We start from the raw sequence: 12,755 nt of genomic DNA, 5'->3' as shown, positions 1-12,755 counted from the left end.
AAACAAACAGTGAGTGAAAAAAATTAAATCCTTTGCAACAATTATCAGGGATTAAATGTCATAAAACTGTCTTCTTCACACTCTTACAAAGAGAACTCAATTTTTCTTTTTTACAAAAAGAAGTTATTTTGAATCTTTAAACAAAATCCCTTACAAATCTTTGGGTCAAACCCTGTGAGTCTTAGTTGCTTGGAATGAATAGCAAACTACATTAAGACTGAATAAGGAGCATCACTGTTTTGGTCCTTTCATTATAACCTCTTGTAATGATATTTGAACTTCCACCAGAGGAAATATGAGTATTTGTAGAATGCTTTCGACTTACTCATTATAGAATTATTCGCTGCATTTTACAGATGAGGAAAACGAGACAGAGTTAAGTGACTTACCCAATTACCCATAGGAAGTCTGTGGCACAACCAGAAATAGAACCCAGATCTCTCAGCATCCAGTCCCATGCTTTAAACCAGTATACTCAGACCTCAGTGGTTCAGGAGCCAAATTAGCGATCAACATTACCCTAAAGAACCATAGTAGTGTGAATTCATTTTTTCATTTACTGTAGATCTATCTATCTATCTATCTATCTATCTATCTAATTCCCACAGAAAATATGTTAATAACTTAGTGCAAGCTGATAATTTAACTGGTTAATAACATAGTAAAAGAATCTTGATCAGTTAATAACTTAGGTTAATAATTAAATCACACAGTGTTTTAATATCATGTGCAGCAAAAAGCCACAGGAGACACATTAAAGCGCTACTTGTGGCTCACGAGCCTCAATCTGAGTATCACTGCTTTAACCATAATACCATCTGTCTTCTTGATGCTGGCACAGCACTATGTCGGGGTTCCTGTAGTTATTTATTTAAGAATTCTAAACCTTTACAACTGTCAATGTGATCTGAATTTTCAAAAAGACAACACACTACAGTAACAAACCTGTCTCAATTTGACCACACAAAGGACTAAGAAACACTGATAGTTTTAAATCAAGGTAACCATAACAGTAGTGGAATCTTTAAGGATACATTAAAGTGACTGCTTGAGAGATAGAGTTGCCTGGTAGACAGTAGTGCAGTTTTCACCACATTCCCTTACTACAGTGGATTTTCTAAGTCTCCAAATATGGAGTGCACAAGATGGGCACAGGTGATCAGACTGCATATACCTTACATGGAGGCAAGCAAAAAAAACAAAAGCAAAGTTTTAGAGAGATGAAGATGACATCCCTGACAGGAGAACTAAACTACAATTCTAAAGGGACCGCTGGTGGCTCCAAAAATAAAAGAAAAAGAGAAAGGTCTAGAGGGAGAGGGAACAGAGGTCACATACTGTTATTAGAGATAGATAAAATTGTGTAGTTTCATAAAAATAAAGCCAGGGATGGTTTGTATTTTGATCTCATTTTATTCAAACCCAAAAGTTCAGGGCAGGAGGATCACTTTTAGATAAAATGTTCTTGTTGATCAACTCTAAAGATATGTATGCTAAACATATATCATAGTTATTTTTATTGCTTCTGCTGGTTCCATGGTTACAGATTTCATAGTACAGGAATGTTGACAATATTGGTAGTGTGGTCACTAAAGAGAAAATCTGAAGTCATAATAAGAACCAGAATCCTTTATCAATATTTTAAGGAAATTCGCCCTATTCCATGAGATTCACTCCCTATCTCTATAAAGCGCTAATGGAAACAAATATGAAGAGTACATAAAAGTCAAAGAAGGAAAGATGGAGTAAATAAACTAGATGAAAACCCTTTTTACAAACACGTTATTTTCTCTGCAGACAAAAAGTTAGCAATAAAAACAGATTATTTTAAAATATTCCATTATCCATTGTTAACACCAAATAAGCAGATGAATATTTCAAGTAGAAGGAAGGCTATCCCAGAAAGGCTTCATTATTTTATTTTCTCTGGTCAATATGTGCTTCCAACAACAGCAAGAAGCACTATGGATACTATATTGTTATTGTAACAAATACAGCCATACTGTAGCTGCTGGACATATTTAAAGTAATCCCCTTTACTTTAAGACCAGCATATTTTTCATAGTCAAAACAGTTCTTTTGACCACTAGATTTATAGTTGGACTGCCAGAGTATAAAATTGTCCTCTAGATGCTGAAAGATTGGCTAGATAAATTTTCCATCCTTTCCAGAATATAGAGGTTGATACGCTGTGATTTGTGCTTTTAAACTTTTGTAATGCATCTAGAGACTTCATGCATAAACATAATGGAAAAAAATCTATATAACTAAATAATGAAATTTGTAAATATTCTATCTCCAATTCCTAAATTGGAAATAGAATATTTACAAATAAAGGAAGAAGTATAAATCTTTCACCTTTATAAGATTTCTAATCTTTTTCAAACCAATTCTAGGACTCACTAGATCACAAGACACAGAAGCTCATTATTACATATATAATTCTAAAACTAAGAAATAATATTCAAAGTGATTTCTGACCTAAAATCAAATTATAAAGGCGTGGTTAGTGAAGTCTAGTCCAAAAGTTGTCTAGTTTATTTCAGTGGGACTACTTACTGCATGTGCTACTATTCAGTGTAAGGATATCAAAATCTCCTTTTTAATTATTAAAATCAACAACTGATTTCGATGCAATAAAGAAAGAAATCACTCCCTCTTTCAACCATCACATGGAATTACTGAAGCTGAATATGGACTGTAGTTCTCTTACATGAAAAATGGAAACCCTTCTATAAGGAGTATCTTGCAGATACCTACAGCTTTTACATCCTACAAACTTTTGTCAATAGCAAACAAAGTAAAATAGATCTATGAATGCTAGTTACCACCTAATTTCAAAATTAGTGTTGATGACAAAGAGTCTCTTCCTGCTGCCTTTGAAATTAATGGCATAACTGCAGTGGGAATTGGGCCCAACATTTCATTCTTATTTATATTATACTGGTGTCTAGAAGCCCCAATCTTTACATACACCCACCAAAAATTGCATAAAGTAGACAAAACTGACAAAAGATGGAGGGGAACAGGGGCACTGAGAGATTAAATGACTTGTCCATGATCATTACATTCTTAATATTAAGAATACAAGAATTATACAAAATATATAAAGTGTTAGCCTCCCAGCAGGAAGTGGCTCACCATATAGCTACCAGCTGCCACAAATAAAAAACCAAGCTTTTGTTGGCAAACCAAGCCAGACAAATTAAAATTGGAAATAAAGTTGTTTTTTTACAATGAGGGTGATTAACCATTGCAACAAACTACCCAAGGAACTGGTGGATTCTTCATCCTCTGTCTTGAAATCAAGACTGGATATCTTTCTGGAATCTATGCTTTAGTCAAACACAAGTTATTGAGCTCAATATAGCAGTAAGTAGGTGAAATTCTGTGGCTTCTGTTGTAGAGGAGGTCAGACTAGATTATCTATTGGTCCCTTTTCACCTTAAAATCCATGAAACTACATGCTTATAGAAAAAACTAATTGCTCCCTGTAGTTACTAGGTGACAATGTCCTGACCTCAGAACATAAGCCAATGATAATAAGCACTTCTGTGTTTTAAAGTGCTTGTACAAAAGATGAGTTTGTTCTAACGAAGTAATACTTGTAACTGAATATCCTGAGAACTCTGGTGGGTTTATTTCTCGGGAACCAGTCTGAACAGGAGTTGGATATGCCTGCACTTTGCTCATGCAGTTGAACTAAACCATTAAAGTTGTTTTTCTAAGTTGGTTGTATATTTCTTAGGGCCCTATACACATAGCTGAAGGTACATACTCCTAATTATATGTGCATAAATGCCAACCCAATTTGAGCTGGGCTACTACTTGTGTGCACAATTTTAAAAAATGTGTATGCAGCTGCTAATAGCCAGATTTTCAAAAGAGTTCAGTTACTATTTGGGTTAAATGAAATGTCCAGATTTTCAAATGTGCTCAGCCCACCAGCTCCCACTGAGAACGTAGTTAATTCTGCTGGTGACACATCAGGCAAAGAAGCATAGGAACTGCTGGGTGCAGAGCCCTTTAAAAAATCTGGCCATTTCATTTAGGTGCCCCAAACAGTAGCTGAATTACGGTATTCTGAAAACGTGCCCTTGTATGATTTATGTAAGGTCACTCAGCCAGGTAATGTCAGAGGTAGGAATGGAACTTGTGTGTCCTACTTCCTGCAATAAACTATCCACTTCATACACTGCCTCCTTTGGGAGTATAAATCTGAAAAAATAAATGAGCATAAACCATTACTTCGTATATGATTTGACTACAGAACCAGAGACTACTGATTCACGCAAATGCACCCATTTGTACTGTTACATCCGTTCCCACCCTTTCCACATTTGTCTGCTTATTCACTTGTATCATCTTGTCATAATCCTAGATTGTGAGCTCTCTAGTGAAGGAACTATTTTTATGTGTTATTTCTACAGTGCCTAGCACAAAGGCCCCTGACCCTTCATTGAGGCCATTTGGCATTAATGCAGCATACAAAATAAAATAATAATATACACAGGGAAAACAAAAGGAAAATGAGGGGAAAACAAAATATTGCTACATCACAGATTTCCAAACTAATCCCACTCTCAGAGAAAAGAACAGGAGAACTTGTGGAACCTTAGGGCTAGTCTACACTTACGAGCCGGGTCGACGCGGTGAGTTCGACTTCCCGGAGTTCGAACTATCGCGTCTAATCTGGGCGCGATAGTTCGAACTCCGGAAGCGATAGTTAGAACTCCGGTACTCCACCACTGCAAAAGGCGGTGGCGGTGTCGACCTTGGAGCCGCGGACTTTGATTCCGCGGCGTCTGGACAGGTGAGTAGTTCGAACTAGGATGCTTCGAATTCAGCTACGCTATTCACGTAGCTGAATTTGCGTACCCTAGTTCGACCCCGCTTCTTAGTGTGGACCAGCCCTTAGAGAGTAACAAATTTATTTGGGCATAAGCTTTCGTGGGTTAAAACCCACTTCATCGGATGCATTCAGTGGAAAATACAGTAGGAAGATATATATACACAGAGAACATGTATTTTCCACTGCATGCATCCGATGAAGTGGGTTTTAACCCACAAAAGCTTATGTCCAAATAAATTTGTTAGTCTCTAAGGTGCCACAAGTTCTCCTGTTCTTTTTGCGGCTACAGACTAACATGGCTGCTACTCTGAAAACTGTCAGCGAAGGATACAGACTTACCTGAGGTGACAAAAACAAAAATTCCATGCAGCACTGGAAACTGGAAAAGGGACGTGGGTATTGATTGGGCAGCCAGAAAACCTGCATTGTCAGATACAGTTCAGAAAAGAGGAGCAGAAGTTCAGGTTTCAAACTCCAGGTCCACTTCAGAAACCTTATGGGCCAAAAATATCAATTACACATTTGTAATTTCACTAAAACTAACAGGGTTGCATGGGCTGGACTCGCCTCGGAGTGTGGAGGTGGGGTGAGCGGAAAGAGAAGCAACACGTCCTACATACTCCCTGCATGCCACATTCCCCTTTATGCCATCTCCTTCCCGAGCCCTCTTTATGCCATATTCTCTTTTGTGTCCCGCACCCCATGCCCTACCCGTCCCATGCTTTTGTCCGCCCATCCCCCTCGGTGCCCCGTTTCCCGCCAAGGCTCCAGAGCCCGAGATCAACGGCCCTGACCCGCGCCGCGGGTCGCGCGGGTGACCCAGCGCCCAGGGCGGCGGGCAGCGCGGCCCGGCGCCCCGGGCTCTGGGAGGGCCAGCAGCAGGGCGAGGAGGCGGTGCCTGCCGAGCAGGGAGGCGGTGCCGGTCGGGAGGACGGGCCGGGCGGGGGGAGTTTATCCCACTAGAAGGGAACAGTTTCTCCTGCTGAGTCTTGACAGCGTCAGGTCAGTGTGTGAGCTGCTGCGGGGACCATCCCCCGGCGCGGCAGGGGGGCTCTCTGGGGGCAGGAAGGAGGTGTGGGGGCAGATACAGACAGGGGGCATCTGAGGGAGAGAGGGGGGTCCCTTTTGGAGTAGAAGTAGGCAGGGGGGCTGTGCCCCGGGGGGAGAGAGAAGGGTCTGCTGGGGGCGAGGGCTGTGCCTGGGGGGGGCAGACGGGGTATATCCCCTAGCGCGGAAAGGAGGGCTGTGCTCCTGGGGGATCTTTGGGGTGGCAGGCAGGAGGCTGTGGGAGGGTGGTGCAGGACTGTTGATGGAGGGGAGGCTTCATGGAGTGCGGGGGTTGTGGGCATGGTGGCGAGGGCTGAGAGCAAGGATGGGACTAATGCCCATGGAGGCTCTGTGGGCAGGGCGCAGTTCCCATAGAGGCTTGGGGAGGAATGAAGGACTCTGTTCATGGGAGCTCTGGGGCAGTGAGATACACAGCAGGCTTTACGTATGGGTGGTCTATGGAGTTAGTACCATAGGTAGGTCCTTGGTGCTGTGTTGCAGAGGTGGATTATACTGGAGGGGGCTGTATCTCATGTGGACTATGTAAAGTGGTGTGGGGGTAAGCAGAGGGACAGTGTTCATGGGTACTGTATGGGGATGGTGGAATACACATGGGGATGTATGTCCATTGGTGCTACATGTGTGATATTGATGGAGATAGACAGTAAACTGTGTCCATTGGTATTCTGTGATAGTTACAGGTGGCTATGTCCATTGGTACAACCGGTGTAGAGGGGAGATGGCGAGGGAGTTACTCACTTTGCTCACCTGATAATGAATGAAAAGCATAATTTTCTCTTTGACTTCTCAACCAAGAAAAGTCAGCTAGCCCTGAGTTCAGTCATGCCATAGCAGAGATACTATGTTGAAATATATTATGTATGGGTGGCATGCCCCAGGTTTTCAGGAGCATTTTGTAATTTTCCTGGTGTCATTTCTCTCCAGGGTACTTGGCAGCTGGGGACTGCAAGTTCCTGTAGTGTTGTAACTTTTAGGGAGTATATTCACATGATACAATGCTGTGATAGTATTATTATAACTTTATAGTATGACATTAGACTGATATCTATGTGTAGCCTTTTGGAGATAAGAACAGGAAGTTATCAAGAAATTATTATTTTTAATGTACCTTGGACTTCTGATTTAATAGTCTTGTTATATTTAAGTTAAATTAAAAGGATCAATTATAATTGCCCAGACATTTAAAACTGAGGATGTGGATTTATAATTTTGTTTGTGACCCACTTCCTCCATCTCCAAAAGAGTTGTTTGTCTGGAATATGACACTAGCGTTCTGTCTAGTAACCAATGTTCAAAAAGATATATTTCCCCTAGCAATCAGTCTGTAACAATATGCACAGAGTAACTTTTAAAAGATGACAATAAATATGCTACATTACTTGTTAGCTAAAAAGGACCCAGTGTGGCCCATGAGGTACACTGGAACTTGTATGACCTGCAGTGTCCAGTCTGTCTTTTGCAAATTAGTCTTGTCTGTTGTACCCTGGTTGATATTAGAATTCCCTGTGCGTAGTTATGTTGAACATTTTTAATCCCTCTAGGTCTCACTGAAGATTAATGTGAAAAATTACTTAGAGATTTAATTATGAGACTATGAAGAATAATTTTTAAACAATTCTGCACAATGTAAATATAGACTATTGACAGTGGGGGAGATATTTGATCAAATGGTTAGACATGGATGTTGAAATTGGCAGCTAAACATCAGAATAATATTTGATAGGTATTCTTATAGGAGCTGCTGTCAGATTTGAATCTACTTAGACATCAGTTTATTAAAATATTGCATTACTGGTTTACATATTTTTATACATTTCTGTGAGTAGCCCTAGTAGACAGGATCCATTCCTGGATAATACCTGATCTGAAAAGTATATTGTCCTGTACCAGATATCAGTGTACCATGAAAACTTTGTCATAGTATGTTCTTTCCATAAAGAATGATTCTCCTCCTCCAATTTAAGTATGTATTTTACATACTAAGACACCACAACAAACTCCTGTAAGATGGTAAAGTTGATCAATATTATAGCTTCAGTTTTTAACTTTTGCTTTATGATACTGACATTGACATTAGTGCTGAATCTGAGTTTTTTCTACTTGACTTTTCTTTCAGTTCCTATAGATCAGTTCCTAAATTCAGGCCCAGTTCAGTCAATATAAATGTATTTCTATGGCAGTCAGTACTAGAATGATTTTAACCACCAGTTTAATCAGTAAAGCCAGAAATAGTTTATAAGTAGAAGCAAAACTGTGTTTTGTACAAAGCTAGGCAAATAATTCACAGGAAATAATTTATTTAATGATTTTTGCCTCTTTATGTTTTGGAATTGACTGAAAGAACCTTTTGATATTTTGGAAGTATTCACTATTCAAAAAAATTCAGAATAATTTCACTAGCTATTTCTTGTTCTGTAACTCAGGTGTCAGTAATTAGTTTTGAATATTTGGTATTTGAAATTTGAGTGACTTTAATTACTTTTGATTGATACATAGGTCACAAGGTTTTCTTTCTGTTCCCAGTTGTGGTGAGCATAAACCAATATTTGCTTAAATTTACTATTTCCATATATGTTTCTGCGCTAAAACACTTTTCTAGAGTATTCATGGAAAGCAAGCACAAAAAGCATACGAGCACTGTCTAAATTAACTTAAATTAGCTTAAATTTTTTTTTAAATGCCCACAGGATTCTTCAAGCTAGTTTGTTGAGGTGTCATGGGCACAACGCTTTCCATGTTATTTTAAAGCAGTTTATTTTGCTGTGTTGTTATGATATACCCACTAATTTAATTTTAAGTCAATAATAGACTTATTGAAAGCAGATTGTTCCCCAATGTAATATTATAAGTGATGGTGAATTTTGATAAATCTTTATTTATTATGCTGATTTTTTTTCTTATTCTTCAGTCATTTTATTGCAACTGTTTTGAATGTTTCAGTTAATTTTCTGTGTATTTTAAAAAAGCAACAAATCACTAAGTAGTAGAAGATCAGTGTTGTGATTGGTACTGTATAACTATACACCCAGAAATATCATTAAGGGAATTCATGCATGTGCTTCCTATTAACAAGACAGTTCCTGAGGGCCTTACTCAATTTTCACTATGTTCTTACTCAAGAAAAATCCCTTTGGCTTCAATGGGGGTTTTGAAGACTGAATGTAAATTGATTTGGATCAACATTAGTAAGAATCACAGTAACAGGGTACTGATACTGATTCCTGTACTGATTGATAGCCTTTATTTTTCTTTTAACTGACTGGGTTTTTAAATTGCTGTTTCTAAATATGAAGCATAGCTGGCCCTTAGACCAGTTGTGCCCCTAGTCAGGTGCCAATAATAATACAGGCATCTATGAGGCTTGTGCTACTGACAGCACAAATGTCTTCAAAGGGGCTGGAGGAGGATGGGGATGTGGTCCACGCTCAGCTGATTGCGGGGGGGGGGGGGTGGGGGGGGGATTGGGGGATGCACATGGTACTAATTTAAAGGGTTGCTGAGTTTCCACCGCAGTAAATGGTCCTCCAGAGCCCCGGAATTCCTCCAGGGCATCTGCTGCAATGGAGTCCCCCTGCATACAACACAAGCACAGAGGCAATCTAGCCCCAAATCTAGTATTTTAACAAAAGAGTATTTAGCAAAGAATTTGCTACATTTAAGGACTGATTTGCGGTCTTTGCATATGCAAATCTCCCATGGGAGTCAGGATTGCAGGATTGGGCTCATAATTTTTATCTTGCCTCTTCTTCCAGTTATGTTCCACAGCCCAGTTATTAACCAATTCCTAAATCCATTAAAAGAACCAAAGAAAACAATGATATCCTTCCCCAAATTAAAGTTCTTGAAAGTGAATTACATAGTTATGATTATTAATTGTTTGTTACTTGAATTGCAGTACTGCCTAATGGCCTGATCAAGAATCAGGGCCCATTGGGTGAGGCATTGTACAAACATAGAGGAAAAGACAGTGCCTATTCCAATGATCTTATGTCCTAAAACTCTGAGGAGAGAGCACTGATAGCTACAAACAAACAGGGGGAACACAATGAAATGATGGGATCATTAAGAGAAACTTTGACTTACAGATGCTTTCCCTATGTAGCATATTTACTTTCGTTTGTTTCACTGGCATTGGCTATAATAGCAAAATAACTGCTGTTTAAAAAGGGAAGATAAGCAGCTACCTCAAAATCCAGTTCATGAATTTCTGGAATCAACTAACAGGTGATGGTTTGTAGACATGCATAAGCCACCCTCTTCCCTCATGACTAAGCACATCACCTGCGTGCCATGCAGTTTGCACATTCAGGACAAAGTCTATGAATTCAAGTCTATGAATCCCAAAGTCCCATCTAGCTGAACAACAAGCTACTAACTTGCTACTCTGCTGGTTGATAATTAGCAATTTTTAAAAACAAAGCTTAGGTACCCATGTGTAAGTATGTTCAGGAACAAGTGTATGCTTTGTATATATTAGTACATACACATTCATGTACACTACGTATATCTAGCTAGACGGCAGGATGTACATATTATTTCAGTGTTATGAAATAACATCCTCCTGACTTCACCGTATGTAGAAATATTGCATATATAAACCTCTAGTTATCATTTGTATTAGTACTACTAAGTAATAATTAATTGATTTAATGTAATTGAAATAATAATACCCTGAGCGTTTTAAATAAGAACATTGGGATAGTTTCTTTTCAAACCTCTAATACGACAACATGAGACCTCAGTGTAAAAACTATTAAACTGTCTGGACATTTTTTTAAGGTATAAATAGCACTGGAATTACGGTATTTCAGATTTTTTGTACTTAACACTGTTTTACACTTTAGTTTTTAAAAAAAATTTATTTAACTTAAATAAAACAGAAATATGGGTCAGAATTCATCAGGATAGATTACAGTTTAAATCGCACAGTACAGCCCATGCTGTAAATAAATATAGTCCATGCTTCAAGAGAATGTGGAGGGAGTGGGCTGGAGCAGGAGCTCCCAGGAGGGATTTGAGGTAATTCACCAACAGGGCTCTTGCAAAAAGTGCATGGTGCCTTGTGCATTCCCCAGTATATATGGTCAGTTCTGCTTGCTAGAGCAGAGGGTAGGCAGAAGGTGAAGCCTTCTCTCATCCTCACCCTGCCCTCTTCTTTTGGAGATGCTATTGTTGTCACTGTGGTGGAGCAGTGGCATTGCTTCCCAGTTATGTTTTGACTGGCTTTGGCCCAGAAGAACAAGGTGAGAGAGGAAGCTCTTTGCACCCTCTTACCTCCCTTCCCCTTCTGTGTCTGGCCAGTTATAGAGATCAGCTACACACCAGTTCACACAGAAGGGTTTTGCAGTTTCCATGAGCAGCTGATCTGACACCTGCCCACCACTCTGTAAGAAGTGTTTTATCCTATACATGTTGGAAGGGACAAATGGTGGGATTTTCAAAAGCACTCAGAGGTCACCTAACTCTGCTTCCACTGAATTAAATGGTAAATTAACTTCCATGGAAGTAGAATTAGACCAGTACTGGGAGATGTTAGAAATCCCACCCAAAATCATTTTTAAGATGATCATATGCTGGCATTCCAAGCAGAGAGGCATACACATAACCTAATGCATGCCACCAAAAGAAAATACAGACGAGAGTTGCACTATAACACACACACACACACACACACTCTCTCTCTAAGGATGACATCCTAGCTTCATTGAAGTCAATGGGGGCTTGGCCATTGACATCAGTAGGGCCAGGATTTCACCCTAAGACTAGCTAGGCATAGAAACTTCTAGAGATTCTGTCCAGCATTTCACATGCATCCAAAACTCCCTTTGAATCCAATGGGGATTTCGAGTGTGCAGAGAATACCAGATCAAGCCCTCAGTGAGTTCTTATTTGCTCAGCAAGACTACATGGCTAAAGCTAGATAAACATAAATACATGATATATCAAGGACATTGTTGTAGAAATGCCTTTGAAACAAACAGTGTTATATTTTTCTATATTATGTTCTGTAGCAAATGTGGTTAGTTCACTGTAGTTTTAGCTGAGCTTTAGTTTTAAGCAAAATGTAAACAATTTTATACAGGTGTTGCAGGTGAGATTAGTTTATGCTGCTCATTCAAATCAAACTAAAGTCATACAGACCAGCCGCTAGTGTAATGTTGTCTGCTTATGCTACAGTGCTGCATGGGGAAGAGAATTAGTTTTTTCATGCAGTTCTACAGCTCTTTTGTGATAACAGCATGTGTCCTGTGTGGAATTAGGATGTCTTTCCTCTTTATCATGCATCTGGCTGTGACACATTACAGAGTCCCTCCACTCTAGCCCCCCATTCTTGTTTGACAGGAAACCTCTACTTAATATTCCCCTATTTTCCCTCCACAAACACCACAATTCTGGACACATTATTTATTTCCCTTTAGGAGAATGAACTCTCACAACTGTCATGGAATAGGCATCTGGAACAGGTGGGGATAGAGAGGAAGGTTGCATACTGAGTCTTTGGCCTTTCAGCTGAAGAGTCCAATTTAATGATTTTGAAGGGAGACTCATATTGGCTTAAAATAGCCCTGACCAGTATTATAATCTGCTCTTAAACTACTTTATATGACATGTAATTACACTGCATTCCATAAAATAGTATTTTATTTCATAGCGTAGTATTTTATTTCAGGCGCACAGTACATTACTTGTATATTTATACATGCCTTCTGAACATATTGGTCATCAGTAGTGTAAATACTGTAGCAGCTAACCATGGAATGAAATGTAATTCTGCTAACGTTTAACAGTTTTCTCTTAGTATTTTATTGAGAGTTGCATTCTCAACATTCGTGTT

At 39.2% G+C, this 12,755-nt stretch overlaps 1 protein-coding gene across 2 annotated transcripts in view; it reads left to right on the top strand.

Moving 5' to 3' along the window:
* The first annotated feature begins 5,743 nt into the window (after positions 1 to 5,743).
* PPARG (peroxisome proliferator activated receptor gamma) overlaps positions 5,744 to 12,755 on the top strand; it is a 111,280-nt gene continuing 104,268 nt past the window's right edge. The window contains exon 1 of one of the 2 annotated variants that reach the window (XM_045023286.1): positions 5,744 to 5,854. The gene's annotated coding sequence lies outside the window, so the exon portion shown is untranslated. The remainder of the gene's footprint in view (positions 5,855 to 12,755) is intronic. The other variant, XM_045023285.1, reaches the window with a different exon arrangement.

The sequence above is a fragment of the Mauremys mutica genome, chromosome 7 (genome assembly GCF_020497125.1).
Source record: "Mauremys mutica isolate MM-2020 ecotype Southern chromosome 7, ASM2049712v1, whole genome shotgun sequence".
In the NCBI taxonomy this organism is placed as follows: domain Eukaryota; kingdom Metazoa; phylum Chordata; order Testudines; family Geoemydidae; genus Mauremys; species Mauremys mutica.
The sequence above is the reverse complement of the archived record's forward strand: the minus strand, read 5'-3'. Positions and strand labels throughout refer to the sequence as shown.